The following is a 16,885-nucleotide window of genomic DNA, read 5'->3' on the forward strand; positions in this document are numbered from 1 at the left end:
CTGGAGGCAATAGCTCTATAAAAGGACTTTTGCATCTTATTGGGAACATATCTAGTTTGGGATTTCCGGTCTAAAAAGGGATACATGAGTTGGTTACAGTCACCACTTACAATTAAATCATCAGTCGCGTGAGAAGTGTGGAAAATTCATTCCAAAAGGTTAAATCAATGCCATTGGGGCCATAGACATTACAAAAGGAGAGTTGTGAATTGTTAACAATAGTATTTAAAAACAGCCATCTACCATTAGTGTCATGAAACTCATTTTGTAACTAAACATTTAACGACTTATGAAACAAAATAATAACTCCATTTTTATTATTCACTGCCGGGGAGCAGAAGGCTTCTCCAACCCATTGTTTGTGCAGTGAAGACAGATCTTGCAACTTAAGATGTGTTTCTTGCAACAAAGCAACTTGACATTTCAATCTCGCTAAGTGAGATAAAACACGTTTTTTAACAGGATTGCGAATACCTTTGACATTCCATGAAATAACACGAAGACCATTCATCTCTGAAAATTAAAAATGAGTAGGCTTAAGAGTGAAGAGAAGTAAAGAAAGGGGAGGAGAAGAGAAAATAAGAGTAAAAAAAGGATGAAAAGAAAAAGATAGCAGAGTACAGTAGAAGGAGAGGAAGGTGAACCGTATGACCACCACAGTAACATGCTAAGATGAGTAGAGGAAAAAGAAAAGGAAGAATGCAGCAGGAAAAAGAGAAGAAAGGGGAAAAGGGGGGGAAAGAAAAACAATAGAGCAAGGGAAAATAGTCGCATGGGAAAAGTGAGAAAAGAGAAGATGACAGAAAGCCAAGTGGCTTTAGCCATAACAGTCAAGAAAAAAAAGGACAATAATGTAGGGGGGGAGGAAGGGGGTACGACCGAAACCAAGATGACCACTCCACTGTGACAAGCACCAAGAAAAGATGAAACAACTATACCAAAACAGTAAAAAAATGGCAGGGAGAAAAACTCCAAAAAGATGATAAACAAGTGAAAACAGGAGGAAGGGAACTTACCAGACGTTAGGGAACAGAGCAACGAGATAAGTCGGACAAAATAGACATAAGGACGGTATAGTCGTGAGTCTTCAATAACAGAACATCACAAGGAGAACCTAAAGAAAAAAAAGTAAAGAAGAAACATACATAAGAGTTGACATACTAGAAAGCAGACAATGAACCTAAAAGGAAAGAATAGACCGAGAAAAACAATTTACAAAACATTCAATGTTTGCTAAGTTCCATAAGCTCACCTCGGTGAGTGTGGATGAACTTCCGAAGGTCTGCTGGATCCTCAAATGAATATGACCTGTTTTTATAAGTTACTTTAAAGAAGCTGGGGTGTATAAGGCCGTAGCGAGCATTCATAGACTTCAAGGCTGGTCTGAGGTCAAGAAATTCCTTACGTCTGTCAGCTGTTGGTTTAGAGACATCTTGGCTGAAAAAGATTTTATGGCCAGACCATATCATCTGCTTATGTTGTTTGGCAGCATTGAGGATTTGCATAAGGTCAGAATACACAACAGAAGATATGCAATGATACCTCTAGGTTTAGCGGAGGAAGAAGCAGTCTTAGGCCCTAGTCTGTGCTCTCTTTGAATATTGAAATCCATTGATTTTGGAAGGCCAGCAATTTGCAAGACTTGAGATTTCAGGAAGGAGATCATGTCAGAACCTTCTGAACCCTCTGGAATTCTGTAAATGCGTAGATTATTACGCTGATTTCGATTTTCCAAGTCCTCTGTAGTTTTTTAAAGTTGGTTAACTTCTGTAGCAAGACTGTCAACCTTGGCAATAACATCTTGTGCGTCACTAATCCTTTGTTTGACAGCAGAAAGTCTTAAATCAAGGCCAGACCATTTTTCTTCAATCCTTTGGAGGGTAGAAGTGGTGTCCGTCATAAAAGGACGAATGAGGTGCAGTTCCTCCATAATATCCTCTAAAGTGAGGGTGAGAGGTGATTTAGAAGGAGAGGAAGGATCCTTTTTAATTCGCTTACTAGTGTTAGCTGCAGAGTCTTTGCGACCACCAGAAGAAACACCTGCACCCCCATGAGATTTGTTAAATTGTGTATGCTCTGTGGTAATGATGATAAGAGAGGCGGACACAGAACACTACCAGCAGAGGCCAGGAGAAGCTGTTAAAGTCACCATAAATAATGCCAGGCAGAGGTTGAGAAGTATTGGGCCACCAGTTCACAAAAGCAATGCGCACAAAGAGGGACGTAATCGGAAAAAAATACCACAGCACAACAGGAATCAAGTAACAATGCAACCAGCAGGCTTGTAGATAATTTGTGAAGCCAAGGAAGAGGTGCAACATAAGCAGTAGCTGTTGAGAGAATATTGTATGCGATGGCAAGGCATTATAAAAATACCAAAAAAATATGCCTTATAAATAACTAGTGTCAGAAGAAGGCCAAAACACCAGCTGACTAGACGTGAAGCAGTGGAAGGAGCATGAATTAGAACATGACAGAAAAAAATAGCTCTTTTTTCCTAGTAAGTAGAGACATTTAAAAATCTGAGAAGGAGCATTTAATCATAGACCTCTTAATTGATGAGGAAGGAGCAGTGCCAAAACGCTTGAAAGGTGGCATGTCTGATAATAGAGCGCTGCATCAGGAAACACAAAATGGCGGCCGCCGTTATAGAAGGTACTGAGTCAAAAGTAACGGTGTAGAAAGAAAAGTCAAATCGGCCTCAAAAGCCGATGAAAACTTGCCCACGCATTCCTGGTACCGTCCGATGCAAATGCACTGCTTTGCGAGCAGCTTTATTGCGGAATCCGAAACCCTTCAAGAGAAAACGTAGCTCGGCGCTACGGAGCTCCTCAGGTCGCGGCCATCTTGTCGCCGCCGCATGTAATATTCTAAGCTCACACTGTCTTAAGACACTGTCGCGAGGCAGTGTGAAGCCAACATTCCAAATGGAATGTGTGTTTAAGCAAATGACAGTTGGTGGCGAGCTGATAAGGAGGTGCTGGTGTGACAGCAGATCGGGGTGGTTTCTTTCACAAATGTAAATAAATTCTTGTTCAATATGCTTGAGTGTTGTGATCACTACAAAGATCATACATGGAAAATGATGTATGCCCGCCTTGTCCGTTTTTTTTTTAGCAGTCTTGTCGAAAGCATCATTATTTAATTTCCACTTAGCTTCTGTTGCTTTGCACATAGTATTTGAACTGCTGGCCCCACCCATTTTATTTGTAGATAGTGTAAAACACATGTTTGTAGGAATCATTTCCTGGAGATGACGCGAACACCACAGAAAGGAGTTCAGACCACGACCGTTGCTTTGCACCTTCTGGCCCCACAGAATACATCCGAGTCAAATGTGAGCGTCTTGCTGTGACTCGGTATAAGGTTTATCACACGCTGCTTAGACCCTACTGTGAAATATTTGGTGCAACCTTTTAATGAGTGAAATTCCGTACGAATATATCTGCTGCTACTTTTAATTACTGAGAAACTTTAATTTATTGCCAAGAATGTCCCAGCTTTATGAAAGTTTAACTATAGCATCGGAGCTTCGATTTATTACTTGAATTGCCTTGTCTCTAGTCTCTAGCTTCCCGATTTAATATTGAAAACCGTCGGGTAATATCAAAAAGTCTAACATTGGTTGGTGAGAGTAGTGTTAAAAAATGTTATTTCCTTTTCTGTGTTATAGCTTAGTTGTTCTGTGTTGCCTAGGGCGTGCCCAGAATTTATTTCTTCACAGGAAGGGATCTTCCCAGATTTCTGCATCAACTACTCATACTTTGCTCTAAAGATGTAATACCAGAGTTGAAATATTAAAATGGGTCAGACAGATAAATGTGATAGCTATGCCTGCCTCTTCCCATTCTAGGGTTAGGTAGAAAGTGCCACATTTACATATTGCTAAGAATTTACAGGAGTTTGAAGCCCACCTGTTAGAAATGGTGGTCTCTAGTTGGAAGAGGTAGGTACCTTTGTCCAAATAGGGACTCTTGCTTCTAGTAAGGGTAAGGGAGATACACACTTTAGATAACCCCTGCTCACCCCCTTAGTAGCTTGGTACGAGCAGACAGGCTTATCCCAAAGGCAATGTGTAAAGTATTTGTACCACCAGTTTAGAAAAATAAAGTATCTTTATCTAAACTTAACAAGACCAAAACGACAAAAATCCAACATACAAGTATTAAGAAACATGACTTTCAAAAGGTTTTAGCAACAGAGTCCATAGAAAACTATGGAGGTGTGATTTCTTGCAAAGTACCTGTTGTTGCATCAAAGTCCACCATGCCAAACAGCCGCAGCGATGAGAAGCGTCGAAAAACAAAGAGATGTGTCGTTCATCAGACCTTCGTGGATTCGATGCCACTGTTCCGCTGTACACGGGAGCGATGCATCCGGTCTGGTCTGTAGGGGGAAGCGATGCGTCGGTTCTGAGATTACTCTGATCCGCGGGTGATGCTTCGGGAAAAACTTTAGGCACAGGAACGATGCGTGGAAATCCGAGGATGCGTTGGCAAACTATGCGCCTGTGGCGAACGGCGCTGCGACGACCTTTTCATCCAGGATCCCTCGATGCGTCGATTCTTGCAGCAGCGACAGGCGCTGCGTCTATTTCAGCAGCGGCGCAGCGGTGAGGGGAGATTTTTCTCGCAACACGGCGTTGCATCGGAAAATTGTCGCCAGAAGAGCGATACGTCGACTTCCGTGTTTGTTGCGTTGCTTTCCAGCTCCTAGCAGCAGAAACAATCCCTAGAAGCCCCACACAGTCACAGGCACTCATGGCAGGTCAGAACTCCCAGCAAGGAAGTTCAGGGGAGCTGGGTGTCAAGTCTTTGTGTTCCTGAGACTTCAAAACAGAAGGCAAGCCCTTGGAGACTTTCTTCAAGCAGGGGAAACAGCACACACCAAAGTCCTTCTCCTTTCTTTGGCAGAAACAGCAACTGCAGGCCAAACCCAGACACACAGCAAGGGCAGTACTTCTCCTCAGTTTCTCCAGCTCATCTCCTCAGCAAAGGTTCCTCTTGATTCCAGAAGTAGTCTAAAGTTCAGGGGTTTTAGGTCTAATACATGATATACCCCAAAATGTCTTTGTTCTCTTTGTGCAAGGGTCTCTGAGCACAATCCAAACCAGTTCTGTCCTCTCTGGTGCTGCTGTCCGGCAGTAGGTGTAGACAGCATTGTGTAAGGCAGACAGGCCCTATTGAGGTGCAAGGGAAATCTCTTCTCACCACTCTAAATGCAAACCTGGCCTATTCAGGTGCTAGTGAGAACTCCACCCCCTACTCTGAATGCAGCCCAGGTCTATTCAGCCCAGCCCTGATTCATTCAGGAAAGGCTGGACACACATCAACCCCATCCAACCCCCACCCCCCTGGTGGCTGTTAGAGAGAATGCACCTCACCAGCCCCTGTCACTCCAAAACCAGACAGTCAATACACAAACAGGCAGAGGCACACAGAATGGTTAAACAAGAAAATGTCTACTTTATAAAAATGGCATTTATAAACACACAATTTAAACAGACCATCTTTAGTAAAAGATGTGTTATTAAATTCTGAGTTCAGAGTGCCTACACTTTATTTTTCTATCTTATCCCTATGGGAAGATATGCTTGTAAAATGTTTCAAAGCATTCCCCACTCTGTCCTATGGGGCAAGATAGCCTTTCAATAGTGAAAAACGAAATTGGCAGTATTTCACTATCCGGACATGTTACACACATCAGTACATGTCCTACCTTTCACATACACTGCACCCTGTCCATGGGGGTACCTTGGGCCTACCATAGGGGTGACTGACATGTAAGAAAAGAGAAGGTTAGAGCCTGTCAAGTGGGTGCACTTGCCAAGTCGACGTGGCAGTTAACAACTGTGCACAGACCCTGCAGTGGCAAGTCTGAGTTACCTTTTCAGAGCTACTCATGAGGGTGGTGCAATCAGTGCTGCAGGCCCACTAGTAGCAATTGATTTACCAGCCCTGGCACACTTAGTGCACTTTACTAGGGACTGACCAGAAAGTCAAATTTGCCACTCATCGATAACCAATCATGTTCACAATTTACACAGAGAGAATATTCACTTTAGCACTGAATAGCAGTGGTAAAGTGCCAAGAGTCCTGAAACCAACAACAACAGGTCAGGAAACTTATAGGACGAAGAAGCAAAAAGTTTGGGGATAACCCTGCAAAAAGGGCCAAGTCCAACACCACCGATTGCTTATCATTGGTTGGCTTTACTGTCACTCTAATTCGTATGCTTCTTATTTGTGTTCCAGCTTGTCAGTTTTATGTTTTTTCCTTACATGGAGCCTCTTTATCATCTCTTTTGATTGGCTGGTTTCTATGCTTCCACTGCTTGCTTTAAGGGAACTACTTTTTAGGTATCGCCTGACACGGCACATGCCCTGTCATTTGTGAGACATTTTGTTAGCTTAAATAGATTACAGGGACTTAATGCCTGCCCATTGCTTACCATTGGTTGGCCTCATTGTCACTTTTATTTCCTTGCTTCTCTTTAGCCAGTGCATGTGTTTGTCCCTCCCCTGGAGCTTGGCCATGGTACTGGTTCCTTCTCCTACCACTGCTTGTGCTTTTGAAGGTACATTTTTGGTTCTTTTAGTTGCTCTGTCATCATTGCTTGTCCCGTTGACTTTGCTTGCCCTCTCCCTCTCCTGCATTGTTGCTGTTGTCCTGTCCCTTCCAGCCCCCCCCAATCCCGCGTTACTTTTATCTTTCTTTCCACCCCCTCTTGTGTTGCGTTGTGTGCTCCATCACAACCATGTCATGTCTAGCTTTTATTTTTATCCAAAATAACTATTTCTATAGCAAAAGACTGAAACACAATTTCCATCTCTGTATAAAAATGTTCTCTTCAGCCATTTAAAAAGCATAGCTTCTAGTGTAGATGTTTGGGTCACGCCCTCAGTTACACAGGCCACACATCTTATAAACGTTGCTTAGTTACGCTTCTTAGGACATGTGTGTTATGTTGTACATCAGCTCTTCCACCTTGCTGACTTCACGTTCCATAGAATATGGAAGTTGGAGCGGAGCAAGTGGATGAGTCAGTTACAACCGGACACCGAGCTGAGAAGTGGTACCTTCGTACCTGCCTGCAATAGAACAAATTATTTACAAGATATTGCCTTCAGAGTGTCTTTGTAACAAATGGCGACGATCAGGATTTGAAGAGGACCAATAAAGGAGGAAATCTTACAAAGAACACAGGCAGGGTCGACGCAACGGCATTTTAATGCAGAATAAAAGATCGCTTGAGTGGAACTCACAGAAACCTCATCATAATTCTTCCGGTGAGCAACGCAATTTTTTTTAATTACTATTGGTGACTGTACCTTAATCTAGGCTTCCGCTACAACATTAGAACTCTCAGAGTTCAAAATGGGACCTGCCTAGCAACGCGCGCCACCTAAAGACTTTAGCTGATGATCAGTTTCTGTCTGCTCCTTCTGCCAAGCGTCAGACGTTCACGGAAAGGAAAGTAGTGCGTCACGACGTCGCGCACAGCAGCCATTTTGTATTGGGAAGACCGTTTTGATCGTATTTAGGAAAAAACGCATCCACGGTGATTCTTCAGTACACAATTGAAACGAAGCTAAATAACAACGTTTGTGCGTCCATCTCATAATTGAAAGAGATGAAGCTGCAAGTCAGCAAAGCATCTAACATCATCATTACTATCTGTGTAACACAAGGTGATTTTTTTTTTGTCTTACTCTACTGTTGTACATTTCTGCTTTTCAAACAAAGTGGTGAAGTATGAAAGTGTCAATTCAGGATCACACTGAACAATTCCACTTTACTTCTGAATATCATTATACAGTTTTATCTTTGGAGCATTTATGAGTCAGCAAACCTTTTCACTTTGTCCTCCTCAGGCCTTTTGGTCTTGTGGGTCTGAACCAACTCTTAAATTGCCAGAGTGGAAAGAATATTTTTTAAATTATATTGAGACTGTAGACTCTGATGGCAAGATGGCTGCACAGCACAAAAAGCACATTTTACTGCATTCTTTAGGCCCACAAGGTCTTAAGACTTATAATCAGATGAACAAACCTGTTTTGGGTGGTGGTGATAGTAATGTTTTCACTGTGGCTCTCGCTAATTTAGATAAGTATTTTGCCCCAAAAGTGTGCATAGGTATAACTCGCTACAAATTTTTTCAAAGGAAACAACTTAAAAATGTATCTATTGATGATTGTTAGTGAGTTCAAGAAATAGGCTGCCCACAGTATAATTACTATGGATGCAAGTATCAAAGGTTTAGGAGCTGTCCTTGCTCAAGTTGATGTCAATGGTGATGTACACATTATTGCTTATGCTTCTAGATCCTTGTCACCCACTGAGGAGAAATACTCAGTAATTGAAAAGGAAACACTAGCTTAAGTTTGGGCAGTTGATCATTTTCAGGCATTTTTGGGGGGTAAACAATTCACTTTATGTTGTGATCATAAGCCTTTACTCAAAGTTCTTACCACTGAGGGCACCATTAATACATCTGTTAGCGTGGCCAGATTAGCAATCAGGTTACAGGATTATTGCTACAAAATAGAATTCGTTCCTGGAAAAAAAAATTGTATGGCTGATTTTCTTTCCAGGATGCCCAAACAACTTGACGTACGTGAGGATGAAATCTGGAATTCTTTTCAGGTTGCATATGTACAGGATTTTGGTAATTGTGGCATAGTAAAAGAGAAATGGGATGAAGTATACGTAAGGGATGTGGATTTATGCCAAGTTAAATCATATTTTAGACAGTTGTGGCCAAGGAAGTTAAGTAAGAACCATATTCTCAAACCATTTTGGGAAGTCAGATTTGAATTGAGTGTACGTGATGAAAATGTTTGGAGAGGTGAAAGAGTTATTCCTCCAAAAAGTTTGCGCTCATCTATTATTGCTCTTCGTCATGAAGGCCATTTTGTTATAGGTTGCTCCAAACAGATTGTTAAGACTTCTTTTTGGTGGCCAGGCATGGATGCTGAAATAGAAATATTTGTACGTCACTGTGAATTATATAACGATGCTGATAAATCTTTGGTTACTCTCAAACCTCCTTTAGGTGTTATGTCCAGACCCAGATCAACTTGGGAACACACTGCTATTGAAATAATGGGTCCAATTGGAATTGAGCAGAAATACATTTTGATACTTATGGATTTATTTTCAAGATGGCCTGTTGTCAAGGTTGTCAGCAGAGCAGATACAGATTGTTCTTCATTTTCTTGACCAATCGTTTCAGATGGAAGGTATCCCGGCTGTTCTTTTAAGTGACAACGTTGTACAGTTTGTGTCGAACAAAGCTAAGCAATATTTTAACAAATTAGGAATAAAACACAGAACTACATCTTTTTACAACCCGAACAGTAATGGTATGGTTGAGCGCTTTAAGAGATTTATAAAAAACACTATTCAAATGTCTGCTAAGCAAGGTGATTGGGAAACTCAAGTTTTAAAAATGGTTTGGGCTTACAGAGTATCAATTTGTGATGCTACTGGTTATCCACCATTTGTTCTTATGCGGGGTAGAAATCCTAGAACAAAAATGTACACCTGGATGGTTATTTAAATCCAATATTGTGCATTGGTCAGATGATACTGTTCGAGAAAGAGCTAATGCTCTTCAAACCAAGAGAAAGGATTGGTATGATTCTAAACATGGTGTGAAAGAGTCCAATATAACGGTTGGACAATGGGTTAGAGTAAAAAAACACTGGTAAAACGTCTAAGGAAACCAGCAGTTTTTATGAACCTTTACAAGTTGTAGAAACCATGAACAATGCTGTACGCCTCACTGATGGGAAGGTTTGAAACCCTAAGAGAGTTGCTAAATGCGCTTCACCTTCTTCATGCACAAATTTAGTATCTGGTTTATTTGATTTTGATGACTCTTTGTTTAATAGCAGTCCTGTTAGCATTTCTGATGAGAATTTTCCTGTTATGGCAAATAACGATGTTGTGGAGGATTCAATGGATCAAATGTCATGTAGTCCAGAAGCTGATATTGGAAGATCTTCTGTGTTAAATCAAGAGACACTAACTTCGGAATCCAGACAGTCCAAGCGTGAAAAAAGACCTTCTGTTTGGTTAAAAGATTATATTTCTGAAAAATTTCCTCTGTAATTCTGTATTTTGCACTTATATTGATAGTAAGTATACACTTACTCTTTATTGTTATCATTTAAAAAAAAAAAAATTTTGGGGAAGGATGGGGATGTGTTCTGTTGTACGTCAGCTCTTCCACCTTGCTGTCTTCACGTTCCATAGTGTACCTGCCTGCAATAGAATAAATTCTTTACAAGATATTGCCTCCAGAGTGTCTTTGTAACAGTGTAGTTACTGGAGGCCCCTACATTTTCATCCCTTACAAGAGTGTGCTAATGACGGGCAGATCATCACAGTGGTAATGGAAATGGTAAAAGAAGGGGGACCCCAGAGGGAGGGACCGTGACGGAGAGACCGTGACGGAGAGCCGGCATCAAGAAGGTGAACATTTCACTATTTGAAACCCGTATTTCTAGGCGCGGATTCCTCATATTTAGAAGTCTACGGATAATCTAAGGGTACCTTCAAAGCAAAGCCCGTTTTCACTAACACCCCGCCGGCTGTCACTGCCTTTCCTGGGAAGATCCGCATTCACAGACACTCCCTGACAGAGGTGTTATTCTCGTGGAAGAAGTGTTACCGACTGTCTCAGAGCTAAATTCTCTCATTTGTACATCTTTTAAGATTATGGAAGTGGCAGGCGGTGGTATTGGAATAATATTTTCTGTAAAGTCTTCTGGATTACATTAACACACGAAAAACCTGCTTCTGTTTTCTTTAATATAGTCTAGAAAGCCTTACAATTCTTTTGAAGTTATAACTTTTTGTAGTTTTTATTTCAGAGAGAAAATATAGTGGCTTTCACCGATGTGCCAAATATTTCACTGCCCCTTGACCTGTTGAGAAATATTTCACTGCCCTGGACATTGATAAAATGTTGCGCAGGTGGAAGTCCCTTCTTTACTTTGCTGTAGGTGTGCCCACATTCAGGAGCCTTGATTGGCTCCGCTTACCTGCCAGGTAAATGTGGCTTCATTATTTTTTGGTTTCATTTTCAATCGTGGACCTGTCGCCACACAGATAATGTTGTCATATGACTCTGTCGATATGTTTCAGTCACCTGCTTTTACTTATTAACTTGGTAACTGTATTTCTGATTTACCTCAGGTCAACCTATTGAACTGAAGTTCTGGACAGTAGTAGCTTGCAGAAGGTAAAAATGGAATAGCAAATGATGCTTTCAATAAAATGGAGTGTAGTGAGGCGGTCGAGATGTATCAATCAAATAAGTACGTTTACTTACGCAACTTTAGTGCAGCTGCGCCAACGCCTGCCGCACTCGTAACGCCTTCTCCTAACTGTCGGGCCAAGAATCTAAGCTCGCTCACACTCTGCATTCTAGAATACTACCATAGCTGCAAGCCATGTCACTAGTCAAAGACAACACACCATGGAGTCATTCTGTGACCCTGCATGGTGGCAATGTGGTGGAGATGTGATCTAGTGGTTAAATTGTCGATCTGGTTTTAATCCTGGCTACAACATTTGTGCGGTTCTATGCAAATCACATTCATATGTGATGCCTCAAATTGTGTGTGCAGTGCAAATCTGTAAACAAGCATTGGCAAGCTTATGGGTCTCACTTATGCAAGCTACTGTCTTGTGTGAATATTGTTAACTATGTTACACAGCTATGCAGCTGCTGTGCAGCATGGCTAAAAGATTTTTTAAAAATAAGTAATGCTTCCAGCGCTGGCTGCGTTTGCACTTTTTAAAAATTGCTGCCGAGAGGGCAGGGCAGGCATCTCAGAAGTAGGGAGTGCTGTCGTGCAACACGGAGGATGCAGAATCCTCCGCCAGCAATAAAAGAAAGCTCTATGACACGGCCACTGCTGGCTGCATCATAGCAATTTTTTTTTTTTTTAAACCTTCAGCCATACTGCACAGCAGTCGTGCTGCTGTACAACATGGCTGAAAATATTGACAAATCTAATAAGTTGCATAGGTGAGACATTTTGGCTTTGCCAATGTTTTTTTGTTTTTGTTTCAAGACTCCATGAAAGTTCATGTGATTTCAAGCGGTCTTCTTAGTGTGCTTTTCTCCCCCAAATATTGCACTCTCTCTCTCACCTGTGTGTGTCCCCCTGCAGGTGCTGCTCTCCCTCACCCCTGTGTGCTTCTGTTTTCTCAAGCCCTCCACCGCGGTCCATTTGCTCTCTTTTGCCCTTGTTGCTTCAACCCCAGCCTGACATGTTGCTTACTCATCTTGCCTGCCTGTTCCTCTTCTTGTTTGTCCCTCCCCTCGAGCATAGCCACTTTACGAACCTTTCGGTTGGCTGACGTGTATTCTTCCACTGTTCACCTTCAAGGAAGTTATTTTTTATTTTTTAATCAGTACTCCATGAGCATGCATGTGCTTTCTAGATACCTCCACCCTTGTGCTACGAAACCCTCCCTACCCCCCACTGACCCCCCGACCGCCCCACCCCCAGCCGATACCATCCCCGCTCACTGCACTGTGTTGCTTGTCTGTACGAGCACAGTAACAGGGTTATTTTTGCTGGGATATGGCTGAAGAGCAAAAATGAAGGGTTGTTTTTGTTTTAACTTCTGCATTCCATATGTTGCATTACATCACAAACTTTGTCCCACAAGGCTCTTATGGGGCTGGGAGAACAGCACTTTGCTGCACTCCCTCAATTAGCCTCTGAAGCAGGCTGTATACACAACATGACACTTCCTGGAGGCCCATAAATCAGCTCCCTGGACTACGGCAGAAGATCACATTGCTGAATCTTGTGGAAAGTATCTTGCTCTTTGTCACGTTTCCCTTTACAATCGAACACCATCGAATTCTTTTTAAATCCTGCTCCAAATTTCTTGAGTGAAAAGTATCTGGAAAATAAACCATACAATATATAAAGACTGAAAACATTGCATTCCATGTACAGCTATGAGATACCACAGGGTATGGGTTTGCTTTTCCTTTAGTACGTTGAAATGGTTTTTTTTCTCCTTTTTTATAAACCATACGTCACTGCAGCGGTCTTCAACCTTTTCCGTGATAAGAGCTACTTCTGTTCAGTGAAAGTCCTACTGAGCTACTCATATTATTAGTGTGATGAGTTATCACGTCTGACAAGATGGCCACCCCATGCATGATTACTAGCAGCGATCACCCCAGTCCATCAGACAGGGTTGCCAGCATTATTGTGAAAAAGGCTTTGGCGATTTGAAATGCCTCAACATCGAATACACATGACATCCGTATAACTGCAGTGCCTCAGCCGCCAAGTTAATAATCAGACTAAGTGGCCCCAATGCCTTTTGATTTATCACACAAATATCAGCTTTAAATATATTTTCGAAATCCAACCATTTTTTTCCAATATCCCTTTTTAAGTTCTGAAAATACACACATTTTTGTCACGAATTACATGACACTTGTATCAACTTTGGGATGCATATATGAATTAAACCCAGCAAAAGCTTCTAATTTAGTAGACGGGATTGCACACAGGAGAGGTGTTTACAAGTAGCAGTAGAGCTACCAGCAGCTCACAGCTACTTGTTGGAGAAGCCTTACTCATAGACACAGCCGACATCTTGTCACTCACATTAGATCGCCACGACCTATTGGTTTTTGCCAATGCTTGTTTAATTATTTCTGCAGCATGTCTCTTTTACTTTTTGTCTTATGTTTTACTTGCAGTCTGGGGACTTAAAGATAGGCATTATTTTTCTAAGCTATTAATAGTCAATTTTATACTGTCTTGAAACGTGATCAGGATCCTCGTGGTAACCCCTATTCAGAGAGCCGTGACCTTATTCCCTAGTAGGAAATTGGGCCTGGGGAAGGACTGAGGGGAAACAGTATAATGGTCGGCGAGGGAGAGCTCAAGATCTGCAGTTGCATCTTAATAGTTGCAATCCCTGCACCTGGACGACTGATCTTCTTTAGTGAAATAACCATGAGGATAAACACTAATTTTTACGGTTATGGAGCTATTGATCACAAATTCAATACCATATCAAAATACAGTAATTAAGAAATAGCCAATAACTCACCTCTCCCCCCCAAGGAGAACTAGATCTGTGTTTCTTTTTTGCAGAGGGAGCCCAACAAGTCAGTTAGGATTGATCTGAAGAGTCAGACAATAACATTATCCAAGAGTCCTCCGATTGGGAACTCGAAGAGTGAGTGAGAAAAAAAAATGTAGGTGCTGCACGGAAACAGCAGGTGCGAACTTGACTGATGAAGAAGCCACCAATGCGCATGGTAGTCAGTCTTTGTCACCATCACATGAGGTTCCGACATAGAACTTCACTGAGGTCTCTGCAACGAGTGACTGGTTCTGGCAAACCGTCTTGCAAAATATTCAATATTTTTTTTATACATCCACTAGTTGTAATCTTAATAAATTCCTGCAACCTGCAAGGTTGTCTATTATTTTATTGTTTAGGTGTTCATACAGTTCAAATCTAAGTAGAGGACTTGTGGAATACCTTACAAGGGTACAGCGGGGTGAATGTGGGATGGGTGAAGGACAAACAGTTTATGCACACACTGAATTTACGTCTCTTTAGTATCGAGTCCCCTCTCCACCTGAATCATTTTATCACAGACAAGGGTGAAAACAAAAAATAGCCCTGATCCATGAAGTTCAGTGTACAATTTAGAATCTTTCCTGCAAAAATTGGATTGAAATGGAAAAACCTATAGCTGATTTACGACTAACTATTTTACCATGATACTTAAATAGTGGTGACTTAAACGTTATCCTATAGTACGGAAAATTCAGCTTAGCGGTGTGGATACATATGTCACAATACCTCTGGGGTGTTATAGAAGATGCTAATTGAGTTATAGAGTGTGAGGTACAGTTCTAGTTTATGATTTGTTGCCTTTCATGTTAAAAATTGACAAGCGTTTGTTGGCGATGAGCCTGGAGAGTAAGGATGATGCCTGTCTTAAATAGCACACAGCTTGAGTCTTGGCATCACTCATTGCTATGTCTGGTGGTCTCCATCTCCGCACATACCTCTCCTCGTTGGAGCGAGCTACATTGGCTCCCACTGGCCCCCCATATTGCTTTCACGTTGTTTTCCGTCACACACACAGCTCTTTACGGCAGTGCCACAGAATATCTGAAATATAAGTAGATTTGATATTTCCTCTTGGATAGTATTCAGATCTATGGGCATTCATCTGTTGATGCTTCACAGGTTTGCCAGGAAAAAGACAGAGAAAACCCTTTTCAGAGAAGGCCACCAATTTGTGGAACAATTTTCACATGGATTAGCGAGATCTACAATAGCTGTGTCATTTCAGGAAGGCTTTGGAGACCCTCATTTTTGAATTATGGTTATCTCATTCCAGGATCGCCAAGGGCTTATTCGCTCTATTGGGTTTTTAGCATTCTATAAATCTGTTTCGGTTTAATTCGAGTTGATTTCAGTTGGACGTAGCATTACTTAGTAACTGCATCTGTTGGTCTCAATCATAAATAAGAGACCTGTTTGAAAAGTTCTGTTGTTAGAGGTGTCCTGAAGAATGGGTAGTTCATCTGTGCTCTAATGATTGGGCTGATTGAATTCCAGGTCTTGGATCCCTCTCTTGGGGTGCTGCCCCCATGTTTTTGTCTCTTCATACACAAACAAGACTTAGTACACAAGACATAGTAATGAATCCTGGCTTTGACTGGGAGTCCTTGGAATGCTTTTATAACTCGTTTATTGTGCTCCTGGTTCATCAAGTTGCCTGCCAGCCTTGACTCACGATTCACCGCTTGCTGCTGACTATTGATTATTTTTTTTGTTGGACCACATGCGCCTGCATGGTGTTTGCCAGTCGTTCCAGACCAATGCTCTAGTCAGCTCCTTTTTTAGAACTTTGCCTAGCAGGGTTATCTTGAGGTTGGAAACTTTGACACATGTTTTTGCTAGATGAACTAAGACTGTGCCATATTGCTGAGGGCACTGGGTGAATAAACAGGTATGAGGTCAATTATAAAGTAGTTGTTCCTTTCACCTCCAACACCATAACATCTTTTATGGTCTCGCTACGATACAGGAAAGTCTCCCTTACGCAGTGATTGGCGTGGTTCAGGAAGACTGTGATGTAACCTTGACTGAGAACTGTTGGGGTGTTTTTCAGTAAACCGGGATTGTGGCGATCGGGCTGACCCTTGAGCGACTCCACACTATACTTTACTCTTACGATTCAGAGAACCCTGTTCTCCTCTAGCTCTGGTTACTGAAAAACAAAATTGCCACTCGGTAGCCATATCAGTTTTTCCCATCCTCCTCTACACTGTCGATAAAGCTAGAAGAATAATGGCTACCTGGTGGGTTTTGTTGTGGGCAATAATTCATTCCTCTTGGACGTTTACTACTTCTGTTTTTGTGCCGTTATGGAATTGAATTCTGATTTTTGTGTTAACAGAGATATTCTGTTTAGGGGTGTCCACTGTAGGTTCATCACATTGGGCCTTTTACAAAAAGTCTTGTTAGTATCGTTCTGAACTGTCTTCTCAGAGGGTGAGTCTCTTTCGAGAGCTTTGGACGGGTGGCCGACCCTCTGAGTCTGTGATGGCTGCCGCTTCCATGGGGACAGAGGTGCAGATGTTCGAGAAGTCGGACCTTCCTGACCTCGATCAGCAGCGGCTGAGATTGGTTGCTTTGGTTAAGTGCTTGTACATGCACCAATCATTTTATGCCAATTCAAACAGTGATACAGTAGCCCTTGCATGATCCAGATACCTGTTAACCAAGATAACTGAGGCAAGTAGCCAGGTCATGAGTTGTTGACCTACCTGCCACATCTGGTTGGCTTTACATTTTTGAG

General features: G+C 41.9%; 1 protein-coding gene across 7 annotated transcripts in view; it reads left to right on the top strand.

Annotated features, from left to right (window-relative positions):
• Positions 1–16,885, top strand: part of TLN2 (talin 2) — a 1,262,084-nt gene that overhangs the window by 339,494 nt on the left and 905,705 nt on the right. The gene's annotated exons all lie outside the window — the stretch shown is intronic.

Source organism: Triturus cristatus, chromosome 3_1 (genome assembly GCF_964204655.1).
Source record: "Triturus cristatus chromosome 3_1, aTriCri1.1, whole genome shotgun sequence".
NCBI lineage: Eukaryota > Metazoa > Chordata > Amphibia > Caudata > Salamandridae > Triturus > Triturus cristatus.